The sequence below is a fragment of the Narcine bancroftii genome, chromosome 5, assembly GCF_036971445.1.
Source record: "Narcine bancroftii isolate sNarBan1 chromosome 5, sNarBan1.hap1, whole genome shotgun sequence".
NCBI lineage: Eukaryota > Metazoa > Chordata > Chondrichthyes > Torpediniformes > Narcinidae > Narcine > Narcine bancroftii.
In genome coordinates, this window is record NC_091473.1 from 27,685,727 (window position 1) to 27,707,333 (window position 21,607).

The window sequence follows — 21,607 nt, forward strand, 5'->3', positions numbered from 1 at the left end:
TCCCTCTGCTCATGAGATGTAGAACCTCTTCTCTGGACCCATGAACTATTGTGTCTAAGTTGGCGTACCTCCTGTTAGAAGGTGTGCTTCCAATTTCTTTTGTTTTTACAGTCATTCATAATCATTCAAATTGACTGATAGTTTTGAAAGCTCCACCAGAAGATGTAGTTATGGGGAATTTTCAGTAGTTATGTGGTTGGAGGATGATGAATCAATACCATATTTGCTGCAGGAGTTGTACTCCATGGATATGAAATTAGTCTTTCAGGACTAAAATGTTTTAATATGCAATTCAAATCTAATTTATGCTTGTACTCTGATGTTTGTTACTTTGACAATATTGTAATGTTAAAATGTTGGCTTATTTCAAGTGTTTTTTTTAAATTAATTGCATCTAGTAAGTCTGCAGAGATGCAACAATTGGCAGTAGGATACCTTTGAACAAAATTGAATTAGAATTTTGAATGATAGAGCATCACAGCGGAGTACAGGCCCTTTGGCCACAATGTTGTGCTGACCAAAATATACCTACTAAAAAAAAACTCTCCCTGCCTCATAACTCTCTATTTTTCTTTCATCCATATTCCTGTCTAAGGGTCTCTAAATGCCTCCACCACCACTAATGGCAATGCATCCAGGCACCCACAACTCTTTATGTTAAAAACCTGCCACTGATATCTCCCCGCAATTTTCCTCCCCTCACTTTGTACAGATTGTCCTCTGGTGTTTGCTGCTCCTTCCCTGAGAAAAAGATGCTGGCTGTCCACCTAATTTATGCTTCTCATAATCTTATAGACCTCTATTAAGTCATCTCTCATACTTCTTTCCAAAGAGAAAACCCCTAGCTCTGTTAGCCTTGTCTCATAAGGCATGTTTCCGATCCAGACAATATCCTGATAAATCTCCACTGCACCCTCTCCACCGCTTCCACAATTTTGGTTACAGCCAGCCTTGAGCTGTCCTCCGTCCTCCAAGTGCTATCATATTGCTCCTCCATCCACCATAAACACTCTTGTAATTGCCTCCACTGTACTAATTATTTAATTCTCTCTGTCCAATATATTCTTGTCAGTATTCTCCCCATTTCTCTGACTCTAAATTCTTTTTTCTGCAATCAAGGAACCATTATAGATTGTTAGAAACTTTACATGACTCTCGGTCTGTGTCCTGCTAGTCATGGATCTTCAAATGCACAGTCTTTCAAATGGGATATGTTTTTCTGTCTCTACCATCTGACATCAGCACTTCAATGTTTCTTGGCAGTGTTCTACCCCATTACATGTTCTGGGTGGAAGAAAAAGTCTCTTGTCTCCTCTATCAACATTCTCCAAATAGCTTTAAATCTCTGCTCCTAATTTTAAATCCTCTGCTTAGAGAATAACTCTTATTATTCAATATAGTCCATCATAATTTTGTATACCACTAACTTCTCTTCACCCTCTGTACTCTTTTCCTTTCCAGTTGTGTTGTTTCCCCAATACCTTTTCCTAGGCTTGCCCTGATATCACTGATCTCCTTCCATCCCACAGAAACTGTTTCTCCCCAACTCTTCCCTGCCCTATCTGTCACTGACACTTCAATGCTTAAAGATACATATTCAAAATTCCTGTCTCTGAAATTAACCATGGTATTACTTTGTCTTATAATTGCAAACTCTTAAATCCTGTATCACTCCATCCATAAATGCTTCAAACACTGTTACATTAGCATTTTACATATCCCCTTCATATCAAAAGGGGATCCTTCATTAACCTTGACCTAGTTTCTTTTGACTCTTCAACTCACCCCATCTTTAAAACTAATTTATATCAAACATTTAATCATTCCTTCTGTTCTCTTGCTCACTGCCTCAAGAAATGGTTGTGTTACACACTGTGAAGTGATAGTTTTGTGTCTCTGCGTTTTTGACAGCGGACAAGCTCACAAAATCAGCAGGCATTTGCCAATAAATTTGTGGAAAACCTTGGCATTGGCATGTGAAAATTCCATCACACCACTCAAGTCTATTGTGTAGTGAGTTGGTATAAGTATTCAAACTCAAATTCACCACAAATGCTGGCACATTTATGAAGGCATGCATACTCTAAGATATCAAGGTTAAATTTGACAATGTATGGCTATTTCAGTTCATTTCCTCTTGCAGTTCCTTCAAATGCAGTCACAATTTTATTTCTTGAATAAACTCTACTTTGCTGTAGTATTCCAAGATTTTTGAACTTTGTTGTAAAAGCAAAAGCCTTTCAATCCTATCCCTACTCCACTGAATACCAAAAATATACATCCTTTGGTATGATGACAATTCTCCTTATCTCCACCCTAAATTATTGATCCATTATGTGAGACAGTGAATCCTGATACTGGACACCTTAGCCAGGGGAAACATTAACTTTGGATCAACTCTATCCAATCATGCAAGGATTATATACTATTCCAGGAGTTCATCTCTCATTCTTAAAACTCTAGAATGTCAAGCCAATTCTGCTTGATATATCCTTGTATGACATTCAAACCATCCCAACAATCAATCTGGTGGTTTTTCACTCAGTGAGTATTTCTTCCATGGGGATGATTTTAATATAATATTCCAGTTGCTGTCCCACTTGAGCCTTGTATGTTTCTCTTGTATTCAATTCTTCCTGCAGTCACATACAAGCATTGCTTGGACAAGATCCCTTGAATATCCTTTCAAATTCTTTCCATTTTAAAATTATTTCATCATTCTAGTTTTTCAAACAAAGTCAATAATTTTACATTTTTCCACATATCTACCCTGGCCTTGCCCATTTATTGCATTTTCCTCAAAATTTATGATGACAGCTGTCTTTATGGAGATCATTCATAAAAATAAAATTGGTGCAAGATGCTTTTGAAATTCAGAATTTGCTGTATTTTGTAAATCATTGAAGCATAAATGTAAAATACAATCTGAAGGAATAAGTCTCTTAAGATACTCTCTTACTCCTTGAGCAGTATTTCCTTATTGTGTGTATTTTTTTTCACTTTTAAAATAAACAGGAGCAAAATTATTTGTTAAGTGCAGATCAACTCTGAATTGAAAAGCCAATACTTCAATATTAGGTAAATTTTCCAAGACTCCATTCACCATGTGGTATCACTCAGGCTGAAGCTACTGAGGCCAATTTTGCATTTATTTTAACCACACAAGCCAAATTAAACCATCAGACAATATTCCAGGTTGTTTGAAATGGGTTTCATATTGTTTGCATCATCCACGGAATGGTAAATTTCTCTTTCAAACAGTTACACTTGTTTAATTAGCCTAAACTTTAGCAGTTGACATCCTGAAGATTTTTTTTAATGTAACTTTGCAGTGACAAATTTAATTTTCATTGATTTATTAATCTGTTTTAACAATATAATTTAAATATACTTCACTTATATTTGATTGCAACCAACTCAGTTCTTGTGTGGAGAAAATTTTGAGGACCTTCTGTTTTCTTAAAAGTTTTCCATTTTGGAACCAATTTTCTATGCCATAAGACAATGAAGAAAATTTCTGTTGAAGTGGAAAAACATAATTAGACAAGTAGTATCTGATAAATTCCCCATAGCTTGCCAATTATCACAGAGGGAATTCCTTCTCTTGCTCTTGTGCATTCCCATGTGCAAATTATTGCTACACACTATATGTGTCCATGTCTTCATGGTAAACTGAAATGACAAAAAAGTTGTTTCCTCCTTCCAGGGTTCCATTAAATCCTAACCTCCAAAACATTAAAAATCCTGTTATGTTTTCGACAAAAGAGAGAGTTAATTTTAATGATCTTTGAATAATTTGTTTGGTTGCATGTTTGGTAACAGCTTATTTTCAAATTGGTTGATAATTAATCAAATCTTGGAGATCGCTGTAATCTGTTAATGGAATATCTCAGGACAAACAATCATTTGACTGAGAAAACAAGTTTACAACGTCCATAGAATTGCATAGAAATTCAGTAGATTTGGTTTTTTCTTTATAGAAACTGGTCCATATAACTGTTATTCCACAGGATACTGTCTTTCATTAAAGTTATACAGCACAGAATAGGCCTTTCAGCCCATTAAATTCATCATGACAAGCAAGCACTATTCACTATTCCTATATTTTTTCCCCTACATTCCCATCATTCCCCTCAATATTGAAGCACATGAGGGACAATTTACAGTGGCCAATTAACCTGCCAACTTGTAGGTTCTTGGGATGTAGGAGAAAACCCATGCAGTCATCGGGAGCTCCAGAGATCAGAATTAAATACAGGTTACTGAAACAGTGAGCATCAAGACTATTTGTCACACTACTGCTCATCTTTTAAAAAAAATTCTTTTCCCCAAATATAATACTATTGTTTTCTATTAAATGTGCATGAATTGATCATCCCTACCCCTCTCATAGATTGTCATCCAGGTTGAGCACTATAAATAACTTGGATGCAAGTGACAAAGTTTGGGTTGACAAGTGTACAGTGAGTGAATGAGAGGAAGCTGATCAATATTGCACTGAAACAATCAAGTTCAGAGATAACAAGGCTGTGGTGAGGGATCGAACAGCAGTTGAGTTGAAGCAGGAGTACCATCCACCAGAATTACTGAAAAAATGCTAACATTTTTTCCACTCTCAAAGTATTTATTTTACATTCAGTGTTTGCAGCCATTTTTATCACACCTTTATTGCAGAAACAGTAATGTCAACAACCACAAGATCTTTTTTGCAATATTTTCTGAAGGATAAATATAGGCCAGACCACTACCAATAATCCATTGGGCTTCTCTGCAACAGAGCCTTTGGATGATTTGCATCTACTTGAAGGAATTGTCGAAGTCCCTGTCCAATGTTTCATTAAAGTCAGCAACTTCAACATTGCTGTGCTCCATTTGTACCACATTGGGATGCCTGCCTGAATTTATGTTCTCACATCTCTGGAGTGGGACTTGAGATGTACATAAACCTGTGATATTTTCTTGTTTCATTAATTGTCTATTGAAAAATATCTCTTTCACCAATTTATGTCAAAACTAGCAAGAAGGTTAAAGTAGCTGATGGAGCTTTAGAGAAACTTCACTAAAACCCCTGCTATTCAGCACCTACAGGGATTGATAGATTTGCTGGTTGTTTGAGATTGCATGTTGCATGATTAGTGAACTGGCCATTGGGGGAACCAATTTTAAACTCCCGTATTTTTTGCCAGTTGATTTAATTCAGATAATGGGGAATTTTACTGTATTTACTTGAAAAAAAAATCATGTTTTCAGCAATCAAGACCTGTGGATATTTTATCTATTCCCTTCCATGGTAATTTGAAAATTCACACTCAGAATTGCAAATCAAGGAGAATGCCATCTACTAGACAAATAACTGCAGAACTCCTTTCCAACCAAGTACAAGATACATACAAAATGATGGTGGCAGTACAAATCTTTATAAAATTCCCATTTAAATATCCATGAAAGAATCTCATAAAGAAAATCAAATACTTCACCACACATTATTGATGATATTCCAATATTTAATGGGGCAGTCAGAAGGGGATAATTTTTTTCAGAGATTTCTGTATCAAAAATGCTGCAAATGTGTTTTTTTTCCCCCCCTGTTTTTAGCATTAAAGCCAATTTCAGGCAATTTTGGCTGTATATGTATAGTTTTAAACAACATGGATTAAAAATAAGGCCTGGATACTACTTCAATGACATGCCTAGGAGTTCTGTGGAAACTCAAAAAGTGAAAAATCTTGTAACTTTTCTTTGCTGTAAATAGCATTTCTGCAGAGGAACATAGAGAGCTGGTGCAATATCCTGGATAGTCAGGTGTATGAAAGAATGGAACATCTATCCCTGTCTATTTCTTGACTTTAGACCTCCCAGATCCCAAAACGTGTTCCCCATCCACCTTTTGCAGGGACCGTTCCCTATGTGACTCCTTCATCCACTCCACCCTCCCAACCAATCACTCCCTTTGGCACCTACCCATGTAATGGCAGGAGATGCTCCACTTGCACCCACACCTCCTCCTCACCATGATTCGGGGTACCAAATAGTCCTTAAAAGTGAAGCAAAATTTTACTTGTGAATCTGGAGGGGTCATCTACTGCATCCGATGCTCCTGTTGTGATACCCTCTACATTGGAGAGATTGGGCACAGACTGGAAGATCACATCATTGATCATCTCTGTTCAGTCTGCCTCAATAGCATAGATCTCTTTGTGGCCATACATTTCTATTCCCCATCCCATTCCCTTGCTGACATGTCTGTCCTTGGTCTCATTCACTGCTAGACTGAGAACACCATATTCCATCCGAGCACCCTCCAACTGGATGACATTAGCATTTCTGTTAGATCAGCCCCCTCCCACCCATCCCCATGTTTCCTTTCCTATAGCTCTCCCTCTCTCAATTCACTTTTCCCCTTGTATTCTTTCACAGAGTCAAAATCAATTCTCACCTTTCCTCTCTCCTGACCTATTATCATAACACCCTTTGACTGTGGTCTATATCCTCTCTTCACCCCTTTCTTTTTCCCCAGCCTTTAGTACAGATGCCTGTCTCTTTTCTTACATATACCTTGAGGAAAACCACAGACTTGAAACATCAATACTACATCTTTACCTCCTATGAACACTGAGACTGGCTGAGTACCTCCAGCATTCCTGAGTTTTTAACTACAATCACAGCTTCTACAGACTTTCATCTTTCACTCCAAATCTGGCCAGGTGTCCATCCCCCATGCCATATCTTTTCCTTTGATTTCTCATTGACAATTCAATCTCCAGCTGTTTAGGTCCAAAGCTCTGCAATTTCCTCTTTAAATCCTTCTATTATGTCTTCCCTCTTTGAGTTTTCTGTAATAGCTCTCTCTTTGACCACATTTTTCCATACCTGTTGAATGTTTTCTTCTCTAGCTTGCTGCGAAATTGGTGAACAGTGGCAAACTTATCAAGAAACAGGATTTTTTTTTCCAATCCATTCAATTAATTGTAGCATGGTTTTAAAATTTTTATATCAAATATGTTTTTATAAAAAGTACCTGAGGTAAATGTTAAAGGGGCAGTGCAAAATCAAATTATTAATGGCATTTTTGTTTCTTTATTTAGAATGTGATAGGCAATGCTTTTATGGGAAACGTGAATAGAAGATGACTTCGGGTTGCAAACTAGTTAAATTGTCTTTGACCATGAATCAGAGATAAAAATCACTTGCTGGCAGTTGACCTCGTGTTTCTTTTGCAAACTAAATTTTATTTTATATATAATTTTCCATTATGAAATGAGAGAAACTGTTTCACATGATCTGCAATTCACTGAATAAAAACAACAGTTGGGAGCTGATTAAAGAAAACATTTTCTCAGCAGAAATTGCCTTTAGTTGGAAATCATTTTCCCACTTTTTCGATCTAATCTAAAGCTTGGTTGATATCACAGTCATGCAGTGATGGACACTGCTGAAATTTAAATCATAATAGTTCTGGAGAAAAGCACCAGGTGATGTCAAAACATGTTTTAGAAGTGTCATATGCCAATTCTACTGCAGTTTTTATTGCATTTTCAGAATATTTCCAACTGGAAGTGATTTTAATTTTAAAAGCAGTTTCAACATAAAAGTCTTTATGTAATTTTATCCAACCTCAATCAAGCATCCTTTAATTGACTTCTTTAGAAAATAAAGTCAAACAGTATATTAAACAGATGAATAATTAAATCAATTCACTTATCCATACTGTAGATTATCGTGAAGGTATTCTGTGATTCCATCCTGCAGATCATTATACACAGTACTCAGCAGAAAAGCTTTTGCCAACTTGATGTATTTCCACAGCAGTTGAATGATACTGTATTAGCAGATGCAATAAAGTTAATATGAATTTGTTTATGTCACTGTTCACAAAACATTAATTGCTAAAAAGATGATGTGAGTGTATTTTCAATACTACTTGATTGGTTCACTGCAGATTATTTTTAATTTAGATCAGTGGTTCTCAACCTTTTCTTTCCACTCACACACCACTTTAAGTAATCCCTATGCCATAAGTGTTCTGTAATTGGTAAAGAATTGCTTAAGGTGGTATGGGTATAGGAAGGCAAGGTTGAGAACCATTGGTCTAGACCAGGGGTCTCAAGCTTGCGGCCCGCGGGGCAACTGCGGCCCTCGGGACAATAGTTTGTGGCCCCGCCTTAATATGAAAGTTTAATGTTAGTGCGGCCCGCAAGTTTGATATGGTTGGCACTTTTCAGTGTTGTGTGCGGAGCTGAACGAACCTACCAATCACGGTGGGGTATATTGCTCTCGGGGGCAGGACATCGGCTGGGCTTATTGCGAATATAAGCATATTTGTGTGCATTTTCTATTTGTCATTATATGCACGCGGCACATGCGCAATTTCTGCAGCCGCTCCCGCTTCACGCGCTTCGGCCTCCAGTCTGAACCCGGAAGTTGTTGCTCAGCGGGACAGAAAAAGAAGCGGAAAAGATGCATCGGCTAAACACTGAAACTTCAACGCAACAGTGACACCAAGTGGAATTATATATATTATACAGCCCAAACATGTCTTTTTTAAAGCCTTCAGGGAAGAGAAAGGTTGGTGATGAGCACAGACAATTTCAGAAAAAGTGGGAAGTGCAATATTTCTTTGTTGAGTACAGAGGTATCCCGTCGTGTCTTATTTGCACAGAGAAAGTTGCAGAGCGCAAAGAATACAATTTGAAACGTCATTACACAGCTAGACATGCTGAGGAGTATGCAAAATACCAAAGAGATGAGAGAGCCAACCGGGTTGCTAATCTTAAAACATGTCTAGTGAGGCAACAAGATTTCTTTAAGAAAGCAACCAAAGAGAATGATGCAGCAGTCAAAGCTAGCTACATGGTTAGCGAGATGATTGTTAAAGCAGGAAAGCCATTCACAGAAGGTGAATTTGTCAAAAAGTGCATATTACAGGCTGCAAGTATTGTCTGTCCAGAAAAGAAAGGTCAGTTTAGCAACATCAGCCTTTCTGCCAACACCGTGGCAGAGCGCATTTATGACCTGTCAAGTGACGTTTATGATCAACTGTGTGAGAAAGCAAAATGTTTCAGTGTATACTCAGTCACTCTTGATGAGACCACAGACATCACCGACACTGCCCAGCTCGCAATCTATGTTCGTGGTGTTGATGACAATTTTGAAGTCACAGAGGAGTTGCTCACAGTAATTCCAATGTATGGCCAGACCACCGCTCAGGAGATATTTTACCAGCTGTGTGATGCCATTGAGAATGCCGGTTTGCCATGGAAGAGGTTTGTTGGAATAACAACCGATGGAGCGCCATCAATGACAGGGAGGAAAAATGGACTGGTGGCACTTGTCAAAGAAAAACTGGAAGAGGAGAGTGTGGAGGAGGCCATTGCTCTGCACTGCATTATCCATCAGCAGGCTCTTTGAAGCAAATGCCTGAAGTTTGATAATGTGATGTCTGTCGTTGTGAAATGCATCAACCAAATCAGATCCAGGAGCTTAAAGCACAGAAGTTTCCGTGCTTTTTTTAAGAGGAAATGGAGTCAGATTATGGGGATGTGCTCTACTTCACCGAAGTACGTTGGCTCAGCAGAGGAAACATATTGAAAAGATATTTTGAGTTGAGAGCGGAAGTGAAAGCCTTCATGGAGAAAGATGAGGTTGCTGTTCCCGTGTTAAGTGATCCCAAATGGCTCATGGACTTAACTTTTCTTGTTGATATTACACATGAGCTTAATGTACTGAACAAGAAATTACAAGGCCAGGGGCAACTTGTCAGTGCTGCCTATGACAACATAGAAAGCCCAGCTTTCTCAGACAAACCTTTGCCATTTCCAAGCATGCAAGGCACTCATGGATTCAGGCACACCATTCAGTGGTGAGAAGTATGTGGATGTCATTTTGAAGCTACAGGAGGAATTTAATCACAGATTTGCAGACTTCAAGATGCACAGAGCCACATTTCAAATTTTTGCGGACCCCTTCTCCTTTGATGTGCAAGATGCTCCTCCTGTGCTTCAAATGGAGCTCATTGACCTGCAGTGCAACTCTGAACTCAAAACCAAGTTCAAGGAGGTGAGTGGAAAAGCAGACAAGCTTGGTCAATTTTTGAGAGAATTGCCCCCCAGCTTCCCTGAGCTTTCCCGAATGTTCAAGCGGACCATGTGTCTTTTTGGGAGCACATACTTGTGCGAAAGGCTCTTCTCTACCTTGAACTTCAATAAGTCCAAGTACCAATGAGCACCTTCAAGCCCTACTGAGAGTCTCAACTGCCTCCTCCCTTAAGCCAAATGTGGCTCGGCTATGCGAGAGGAAGCGCTGCCAGATCTCTAGCAGTAAGAAGTAGGCAGAAGAAGACATGTTCATAACAGTTTATGTTCAATGTTCCATTCATCTTCAGAAAGTTAAAGGTTAAAGAACTGTTAATACAGACATTTAAATCTGAATAATAATAATTACATTTCTCCAGTCAGCAACTATATGTGGTTTCTTCAGTCTTCTATATCTGCTGTATTATTATTATTTTCATTTTATTTATTTATTACTGATTGATTTTTTTTCTTATGAATTGTTAATTTATTTATTTTTTCATCTTATTTTGTGTTAAAAAATAAAAATAAAGACATTTGATAACATTGGAATGCTTTTTGTAAGAGCTTTTCTTGTGGAAAACCTGATGCGGCCCAGCCTCACCCAGACTCTACCTCCAGCGGCCCCCAGGTAAATTGAGTTTGAGACCCCTGGTCTAGATCCAATTGTTACTGAAATATTTTGCTTGAGAAAAATTGTCATTGACCCATTTCCTTTGGAGTTAAGAAACTGTGCACTTAATAAGTCAATTAGGTATGATTAAAACAGTGGTTTTCATTTTTTTTTTCTTTCATCCACATACCACCTTAAGGAATCCTTCACAGACCACCTATAGCATAGGGAATACTTAAAGTGGTATGTGAGTGGAAGGTTGAGAACCATTTATTTAGACATACAGCATGGAAACTTTTATATATTTTGGGAGTTGTGGTTATCTGGAACATGTTGATTTGTTATTAAATGTTGAGAAGGTGAAATCATTTTTTTAGACTGTGAAAAGTGCAGTATAATCTGGAAGTATATTTTCTGAATTATTATTTCCTGTACTTTTTTTATTCATGAACATATGCACAAAATTCTTACTTGCTGCAGCTGAACAGGTACTTGTAAAAAAATATATAATAATACATTAATTGAAGTAAATTAGAAGAGACAATGAATGTAGAAGATGAATATAAATATTTACAGAATATCTAGTACAAAATAAAGTGATTTTCAGTAGTGCAGACAGTCCATGATTCATGTACCAAGGAGAAGTTGAAGAGTCTGATCACTGCTGGAAAGGAACTATTCTTTAACCCTGAGGAGCTGGTTTTCAGGCTTCTGTACCATCTACCTCAAAGTAACAGATGGAAAAGGTTGTGACCAGAGAATTGATGGAGAAATAGAGAATATGGGTTACAAGGATAATTAATGCAGGAATTTTTTTATGGCTACATTGAACAATCAATGTTATAAACCTTAACAGATAACGCTCCCCAACACTTCCTCTGCTACATTCATGCTGTGACTGGTCAATTATATCAACTCCACCACCAGCTTCCACCCTGTCCTCAAATTTTCTTGGTGCCTCTGCTGCACTTATTGATGTCTTTGCCTCCATCTCAGGGGACAGACTATTAACATAATGTGCAAGCCTACTTTCTACTTGGACTGCGCCTCTTCCCACCTAGTCTCTTCGAAGAAAGCTATTTCCTTCTCTAAGCTCCTCCATCTGTTCCCATTGCGAGGCTTTATTTTGGAGAAAGGAGTGGGCATGATGTGGTTTGGAAGCAATTCTAAAAAAAGGTATAGAAAGTAAACTCAGTAAGGAAACTGCTTGGTCTCTAATGCACAATGCTTCTAATTTATTCTGGTAGACTTCAGGCTATGCTTTTAATATTAATTTATGAAAGTGGGAATTATCTTTAAACAATTGTTGCATTGATTTTCCCTTCATGACTTGAGAACGTCCATCCACCCACTGCAATTTTTTTCTCAGCCAATTAACACGGAATCCTCTGGACTTTAAGTCCATAGCTGACTGAATTGCCAGGATATTGCTGTTGAAAGTCTGACAAATACATTTTTAACTTATTTCCAGGCTTTTATTGCAACAGTTTAGTTTTGCAAAATTTGTGAATTATTTTGTGCAGATATATTTTTAGTGCTTCTGATATGACAAGAATGAAGCAGTTTGGCCCTTAAATTTGTATTTTACACTGCTGGCTTTAACTATTTCTCATGCTCATTTACCACAGAACTTCCCCTCAAAATTTAACCACCTCCCCCTCACATACTTCTAATGATTCAGCCACCACCATATTCTGGAGCAAAGATGTCTGAAGATTCTCTACGCTCTGAGTTTAAAAAAATTGCCAAGCACCACATTTTAAAATGCCTCATTCCTTGTATTGAAACAAGATACTAAGATAGGTGGAATAGTGGATAATGAAGAAGGTTTTCAAGGATTGCAGAGGGATTTGGGCTGCTTAGAAAAGTGGGCTGAAAAATGGCAGATGGAATTTAATGCTGAAAAGTGTGAGGTGCTTCATTTTGGTAAGAAGAATCAGAATAGGACATACGTGGTAAATGGGAGAGCATTGAGGAATACAGAAGAGCAGAAAGATTTAGGAGTAACGGTACATCGTTCCCTGAAGGTAGAAACTCACGTGAATAGGGTGGTGAAGAAGGCTTTTAGTATGCTGGCCTTTATCAATCATTGCATGGAATTTTGGAGTTGGGAGGTGATGTTGAGACTGTATAAGACGTTGGTGCGGCCTAATTTGGAGTTCTGTGTGCAGTTCTGGTCGCCTAATTATAGGAAGGATATAAACAGAGTGGAGAGAGTGCAGAGAAGGTTTACCAGAATGTTGCCTGGGTTTAAGCATCTGGAGTATGGGGAGAGATTGGACAGATTGGGTCTTTATTCTTTGGAGCGTAGAAGGTTGAGAGGGGATTTGATAGAAGTATTTAAGATTATGAAAGGGATAGACAGAATGGATGTGGATAGACTATTTCCGTTAAGAGGAGGAAAGATTAAAACAAGAGGACATGAGTTAAGAATTAAGGGGCAGAGGTTTAGAGGTAACATGAGGGGGAACTTCTTTACTCAGAGAGTGGTAGCTGTGTGGAATCATCTTCCGGGAGAAATAGTGGCGGCGGAGTCAATTGTATTATTTAAGAAAAGGTTGGACAGGTATATGGATGAGAAGAAGATGGAGGGTTATGGGCATTGTGCAGGGAGGTGGGACTAGAAAGGGGTGTTTGGTTCGGTGCGGACTAGAAGGGCCTAATGGCCTGTTTCCGTGCTGTAATTGTTATGTTAAGATTGCCTTGGCCAAGACTCTCCCAGTCATAAAAATTATTTCAAAGTGATTTTTTTTTGGCCTTGCATGAGTTCCAAGTTAATTATCTTGGTTCAAAATTCAGCAGCATTTACCCTTTTGCCAAGCTATCTCCTGAAGATTAATGCCTTTGAAGATGCTCCGTATGAAATCTCCAAGATATTTAACTTACACTAACAAGGCATTATGCATTTTACCTTTATACATTTTTGAAGTGCTCACATTTTATCATATTGTGCTACATTTCAAGTAAATTTCAGTAATTTGCCTCAGTGATTCAAACAGGGTAGATTAATTAAAATATTTATCCTTGTGATAAGCAGTGTTATCTATGTACATTCTAGTTTGTTTTACTCAAGTTGGATTTGAATATAGAAATTTCACTGCATTAGATCAGTAGAATTTATTTTTCTCTTTAATGCATTTTTATTGAGTTTAACATAATAAGCATACATAATAAATGAGACAGTAACATAATGAATCAATTGTATACAAGCAATTACCAAAGGGAGAGAAAAAATGAGTAAGTAATAAAATGTGGATATCTACATTAATACTGGTAATAACTTAATCTAGTAATAGACTTAATGAATGCAACCTTGTCAGACCCATTATAGACTGTTATATTAAAATAATAAGGATTTAAAAAAAAGAAAAATAAAACTAAAGGACTAAAACTAAACTAATCTAATCCTCTCCCTCGAATCAAGGTTACTTTTTTTTGAGAAGAAAGAGATCAATAATGATATGGAATCACTGGTGACCCCTAGAGAACAGACAAAGAATTACCGGAACATATACTACTTTTTGACTTCCCATTATATTTTTAAAAATCTAAGAATGGGCCCCATAATTTCATAAATTGAAACTTCCTATCTTTAATATTGTATCTGATTTTCCCTAAACTTTAAACTTAAATAAGACATGACATCATATAGCCATGCATATGAGTAGGGGATGCATCTCCTTTCCATTTCAATAAAATAGCTCATCTGGCTATCAATGTAGTAAAAGCTAAGACTTTTTTCTTGAGATGCTGATAGAGGTTCTTCTAAGTCGTGAGAAAAACCAAGCAGAGCAATTAATGGGCAGGGTTCCAAATTCATCTTGAAAATTGTTGATAAGAGTTTAAAAAATCTTTCCTTAAACTCTCTAAATGTGGGCATTCTCAGAACATATGAATAGGTGATTCTTTGAAAATTTTACATTTCTCACACAAAGGATAAATGTCTGCACAAAAAATGGGATAATTTGAGTTTAGACATATGAATTCTGTGCACCACCTTAAATTGTAATAAACAATGTCTTATACAAAAGGAAGAATCATTAATCAAGCTGAGAGCTGAGAAAAGGTTATATTCCAATCTCTTTTGATCCCAGCCATTGGAACTAAATTTCAGTCCAGTAAATTTTTATATATGCATGTGATTAATCCAACATGAAAACAAAATTTTATGTTAAAAAGCAGATCAAGTGTGTTAGTATTAGAAATTTGTTGAACATTCGAAAGCTTGGACTGAACAAAATGCCTAATTTATAAATGCCTTTAAAAAAAATGCATATCTGAAAGATTAAATTTGACTGATAATTGAAATTATTTTGAATAAAAAGATCCTTGAAACTTTGAATACCTTTTCTATGCCATTCCTTGAAACCTGCATCAAACAAAGATGGTTGAAATAGATGGTTATCTATAATTGGACTAGCCAGTGAAAAACCCTTAAGAACTTCCTCAGATGAGCCCAAATTATCAACCTATTTTACATAAATGGATTATTTGTTAATTTGGAAAATGGTAAGAAGGATTCTAAAATTGCCAACATAAAGGATTTTTTTGTAAACTGTGATTCCATTTCTACCCAAGAAGGATGATTCACTTATTTATCCAAATGTAATAATAAAAGTAAATTACGTATATTAATCTTCCAATAGTATAATCTAAAATCTGGAAGTGATAATCCTCCATTTAATGTAATTTTGTGAAGATAGGCTTTATTTATATGTAGTTTTTTTTTTCCTTTGCCAACTATACACAGAAATAGCTGAATCCAGTGAGCTCAAAAAAAGATTTGGAGATTAAAAATTGGTAGCGCTTGAAAAAGATACGAGAATTTAGTTAATATATTCATTTTAATCAAATTAATATGTCCCATCATTGTATTAGGTATGGGAGACCAACCCAATAATAATTGTTTAATCCTATCAAACAATACCCAGAAATTCTCCTTCAGTAATTTTTTTAAATTTTTCTTCATGTAATTCCTAAATATTGAAAATGCTCTTTCACTACTTTAAATGGAAAACTGGAATATCCTTCAAAAGTGCCTTTTGAGGGTAAAAGTATACACTTGTTGTGTATGCACTCATACAATTAAGACTTGGAGACATGATGCTTTCTCATCCTTTACTTCTATGAGACTAACATGGGTACTGACACACAGGGTTTTATGGAAGGGTGACATCATGACATGGGTATCATTATGTCCAGAAGAGAGAGGGTTTTTACCCAACACTCTTCTCCCCCCCCCCCCCCCCGACACCCGTGGTAAATGCTGACTTGGCCCCTTCAAACTAATAAGATTACATCAGGCCCAGGACTACAAATGATAATTAGAATACATCTCATGAGTAATTATAAAAGGGAAGCATTCAGGTGGTCTTCTTTCTCTTTTGGACCACCTCGGCATGGTTTGCTGTCCCGGTGTTTGCTCAGGACCCATAGATAGTCAGGTTGGCAGTTGACGGCTGCTGCCTCTGGTGACCATTCAATAATTTCTTCTCGTTGTTCTGTCTCAGGTAGCAGCATGCATGATAAGGCATCTGCATGGCAGTTGAGTGTTCCTGGTTTATGTTTTAGATCATAGTTATACACTGCTAGTAGTATAGCCCATCTTTGAATTCTGACCACAGCTAATACTGGTATACCTTTATGTGGCCCTAGGATTCAACTGAGAGGCTTGTCTGTGATCAGGGTGAATTTTATTCCGTAAAGATATTGGTGGAATTTTTATTTTATTATTTTTTATTTATTTTTTTTTTTACACCAAGTATTATTGCCAAAACTTCTTTTTTTAATTGGGTGTAATTGTGTTCACAAAACAAACGCTACTGGTTGCTCACCATTTTCTGTGATTTGGGATAGTACTGCTCCTGGTCCCTCTGGTGAAGCATCCATGCCTAGTGTAACTTCTTTACTCGGGTCGTAGTGGATCAGCACGTTATTTGTTGACATTAGTATTTCCTTTAGTTGTTTTGAGATTCTATGTTCCAATACCATGTTTGACCTTTGCTGAGTAATTGGTTCAGCAGACTGCATAGTGTAGACATATTAAGTTAATGTTTTTGGTAGTGATTAACAAATCCTAGAAAGGACTGTAATTTTGATTTGTTGGTTGGGTATGGGGTACGGTGCCTTGCTGGATTCATTCACTCCCCCTTGTTGTCGATTGTAAATCTAAGATATTGTGGCGCTCTGAGGAGCTGAAGTAAATCACTTCCACCACATCGATGGTCATTAATGACTGTTTTTATTCAAATTCAATGTGCCCCTTTAAGGGCAACATGAGCTCAGTCACCCAGTGCATTGTGACATCATAATCGCTGCCCAGGGCACGCGCTGGTAGGTATGCTGGAGTCGAGAAGACGCCATCTCCTAATAGCTGCCCCGCCACATGGCGATACAAGCGGGGCCAGTTTGCCATTTGGCTGTGCACCGCCACACAAACCCCCCCCAGAACCGGCTACGCTTCCTGTCGCTTGGGCATCCAGCCCCGTCGCTTGGGCACGGCCGCCTCGACCGGTTGAGATAAGTCTAGGTGGGTGGCTTTCAAGTGGTCCACAGTAAACAATTCCTCCCTGCCCCCCATGAACAAAGTAAAAGTTCCGCCTGACTGCCAGAGAACCTTGTATGGTCTCTCATAAGGCCACTGCAGCAGTGTTCTCTGTGGTCCCCTTCTGACAAAGACTAATTGTGCCACTTCGAGTTCTTTGGGCCGATGAGATGGTCAGGTGCCGTAGTGCAACGTGGGCGGTGGGGTCAGATTGCTCAGGCATTTACGGAGGTCGGTGACCCGCTCACTTTTTCTGTGCATAGCCTCCGCTTGCAGGCCGAAGAATTCCCCTGGCAGGGAGAGCACCGTGTGTGCTGCTGGGTGCAGGTGCACTAACAAAGTCGCCTCAGCGAGAGCCCACTTCGTCGCTGTGAATGCCTCGTCTCCCTCCCCCGTCCAGGCCAACATCTTCTCCATTGTCGCTATCAGCGTAAACAGAGGGCGCATGATGCGGGCGGTGTTGTGGATGAATCTCTGGTAAAAGTACACCATCCCCACAAATTCCTGTTGCCCTTTGAGGGAGGAGGGCTTGGGGAAACGTTGGACGGCTGCCACCTTCTCCAGTGCCGGAGCTGCCCCAGATGCTGTGATGGTGTGCCCCAGGAAATGCAAAGTTTGTTTCCTGAACTGGCATTTGGCCTTGTTGACCATGAGGCTGAATTCTGCCAGCCGGGCGAACAGGGTACAGAGATGGGCCTTGCGCTCTTCGCGAATGCAGCTAGCTACCAGGATGTCGTCTAGGTAGATAAAGACCAAATTCCTACCCACTGCATCCATGAAGTGCTGGAGTGTCTGGGCGGCGTTCCTCAAGCTGAATGGCATGCAGAGAAACACGAACAGGCCAAAAGGGGTTATAATGGCAGTCTTTCCAATGTCATCAGAGTGGACCAGGATCTGGTGGTGTCCGCGCACCAGATTGGCCTTTGAAAAGAACCGCGCGCCGTGAAGATTGGCCACAAAGTCTTGGATATGGGGGTCCGCAGGGCCTCCAACCTCCCGATGACTTCAGGACCATGTGTAGCGGCACCGAGCAAGTGCTGTTCAATCGGCAAAAGATGCCCAACTCCTGGTGTCTGGAGAATTCCTCCTTGGGTTGCTTCAATTTCTCCAGCGGCAGCTGTCTAGCCCTAGTGTGGAGACATGATGGAATACTCCTTGTCGTGGGGAGGTGATTTTGAAGTGAGGCTCCAGGATGTCAGGGAACTCACTGAGGATCCCAGCAAATTCATCTTCAGCGGCAGTGACTGTGGCGATCTCCAACCTGGCATTGTCTGCCATGCCCAGGAGCACTGAGCAGAAGGTGTGGGTGTTAAGCAGCCTCCTGCCCCTCACATCCACCAGCAGGCCGTGAGCCCTTCGGAAGTCAGCCCCCAACAGTGCTGTGCTCACCAAGGCCAGGACGAATCTCCAAGTGACTGCTCTTCCCTAATCTGTATCTGTGCCCTACGAGTGCCAAAGGTTTTGATTGTAGAGCCATTGGCAGCCCGCAGTGTTGGACCGGTGGTTCAAGTCCGCGTTTCCAGCATTGTGGGGGGAATGGACAATCAGCTCAGCCGCTGTGTTGACTAGGAAGACTAGGAACTGGCAGCCTGTGTATCTGTCTTGGATGTAGAGGAGGCTGTTCACGTGGCAAACCATCGCAGCCATCAACGGCAGTTGGCCTGGCCATTTCCCTTGTAATTGCAGGGCTGGCGGCACTTGCGGGTTTTAGCCCCCCCAACAGTGATGGTCGAAGCACTATGATGACTGGGTTTGGATGACGGGGTGCCGGCTTGGAGACCTGGCTGAGTGCTGCCTCATTCTCCTGCTTTGCTCTCCAAAGGGCATCCACCTGGGTTGCTGCCTGGCGGGGGTCAGAGAAGTCCTCTTCAGACAGATGGAGCCGAATGGCTTCTGGCATCTGTTCTAGAAAGATCTGTCTGAAGAGGAAGCATGGCTTCCAACAACTTGTCCATGAGGGCTGAGGGGCTGCGGTCCCCCAACCCATCTAGATGTAAGAGTCTGTACACATGCTGCTGGGATGAGAGGCCAAATTTCCCCAGAATTTCTTGAGGGTTCTGTACTTTTCGGTCACTGGTGGCCAATGGATGACATTGCCCATCCTTGCTGCCGTGTCCTGATCGAGGGCGCCCACTATGTGGTACAACTTGGTGGTATCAGCTGTGATGTTGTGGAGGTGGAATTGTGCCTCCACTTGGCCGAACCACGTCCGTGGGCAAAGTGGCCAGAAAGGGAGAAGCTTGAGAGCTACAGCATTAACCATCATTGGTTGGGTCCAGAAGGTCATCTGGGCCCATTGGGGTCACCAATGTGGTGCTCTGAGGAGCTGAAGTAAATCACTGCCACCACATCGATGGTCATTAATGACTGTTTTTATTCAAATTCAATGTGCCCCTTTAAGGGCAACATGTTTTTATTCAAATTCAACGAGCCCCTATAAGGGCAGCATGAGCTCAATCACCTGGTGTATTGTGACGTCATAATCGCTGCCCAGGGTGCACGCTGGAAGGGATGCTGGAGTCAAGAAGAAACCCCTGATGATGCTTGTAATAGTACAGATTCTATCACCAATGTCTCTATGTACAGATTGTAGTGTAGGATGACTGTGATTGGCTGAGAGTATAGCCACACCTACTGGCAGGTCTTAAAGAATTGCTCCCAGCCAGACCAGGTCATTCTGGACTGGTCGACCTACATGTGATATGCTCCAGACTTTTAGTTAATAAAGGCCTTGGTTTGGAACAACAAGTCTTTGGTTCTTTTGACGCGCATTTCAATGCTATCTCTAATGGCTGTCCCACCACGTGGCGATACAAGTGGGGCTAATTCGCCATTAGGCTGTGCGCCACCGCAATATGTTACCGAGGGACGCATGAAGACACATTTGTCCTTTCGTAATCATATATTAGCCTGTTGTAGTCTGGTTAAAACCTTTTCTAGGTTTTGTAAGTGTTCACTGTTGTTTCGGCCTGTGACGATGATATCATCTAGGTAACACCCAACTGAGAGTCCATGTTGTAATTTGTCCACCGTTGCTTGAAAAACCGCAGCTGCTGCTGATATTCCGTAAGGCCTGTGTGTCTAGGTGAATAGTCCCAGATGGGGATTGATGGTCTCATATTCTCTTGATTTTTTTTTTGTCCAATTCTATCTGTTGATATGATTGTGACAAATCTCGTTTTGTGAATTTTAGTGCTATGAATAATTCAGTTTAGTGCTTAGAATAATTCTTCTGCCTTAGGGATGGGTGTTCGAGTATTTTGAGTGATGGATTGATAGTGATTTCGTACTCACCGCAAATGTGAATCTCACTGTTTGCTTTTCATATGGATGTAATGGGCACTGCCGTATCACTGTATTCTACTGGTTCTAATATGTCTTCATGTTTGTTTAATTCAGCCTCAATATTTCCTTTCATAGCAAATGGGTCTGTTCTGGCTTTGAATAATTTTGGTTCTGCATTAAGTTTTAATTGCAGTTTGGTTTGAACACCTTTGATTTTTCCCAATTCTTGTTGGAAAACCACCACGTGGTTGTCAAGTGCTGGCTGGGAGGCTTACATTTAGTATAGAATTGATTTCCAGCCAGTCTAGGAGAATGTGTTGTAGCCAGTTTCTTCTGAAAGGTGCTGGTCCCTGGGTACCTACGATGTAGACAGAGAGTGTTTTTGGATACTGTTGTTTGTATTGTAGTTGGACTGTACATTCTCCAAACACTTTGATTCTGTCTCCTGTAACAGATCTTAGAATTATTTCAGTTGCTTTTTTTACCAGGAGGCATGGTAGCAAGCTTTCCTTTGCATGCAATGGCATTAGGAACACCTCTGCCCCTGTGTCTAACTCCATCTTCAGGGGGTGTCGTTTATTTTTAGCAGTATAAAATTGCTGCATTACCTTTGTTTATTCTTTGGATGTGTAAATTCTCAGGAGCTTAAATTTCAGGAACTTGAAGGTCAGGCAATGAGCTGTTATCACCATTGCTAGGTTGCCTCTCTCTCTCTCGACAATTGTTTTGACTTTAACTGCCAGCTTCTTTGCAGGCCACCCGCGCTTTAGAAACATTGAGCTTTGATATGTCCTTCTGTTTTGCAATGGTTGCATTTAGAATTATTTTGAAGAAACAGTTTTCTGGTTGGTGGTTGTATTTCCCACAACAGAACCATTGTTGATGGGAAGACCTCCTGACTAGTAGGTCTGGTTGACCCACAACCAAGTTTTTATCTGCCATTTCAGAGCTGCAGGGAGTTGTGTATGCAAATTGTAAAGTAATGTCTTCATCCATTGTTCACAATTTTTACTTTGCTTGGCCATTTTCCAGCCCCATCACTAATCTGATCGCAGTGCCTGATTTAGAGACTGCTCGAAATGACAGTGCTCTGCC

The 21,607-nt window shown here is 39.7% G+C and overlaps 1 protein-coding gene and 1 long non-coding RNA gene across 37 annotated transcripts in view; one reads left to right on the forward strand and one right to left on the reverse strand.

Moving 5' to 3' along the window:
• The window catches only part of LOC138763207 (contactin-4-like), a 2,221,540-nt gene that overhangs the window by 2,064,474 nt on the left and 135,459 nt on the right, over positions 1-21,607 (forward strand). The gene's annotated exons all lie outside the window — the stretch shown is intronic.
• On the reverse strand, positions 3,393-19,622 carry LOC138763216 (uncharacterized). Its single transcript, XR_011357406.1, has 3 exons — positions 16,518-19,622; positions 7,709-7,819; positions 3,393-3,517 (listed from the first exon to the last, which is right to left on the reverse strand). It is a non-coding gene; the product is annotated as an uncharacterized lncRNA (long non-coding RNA).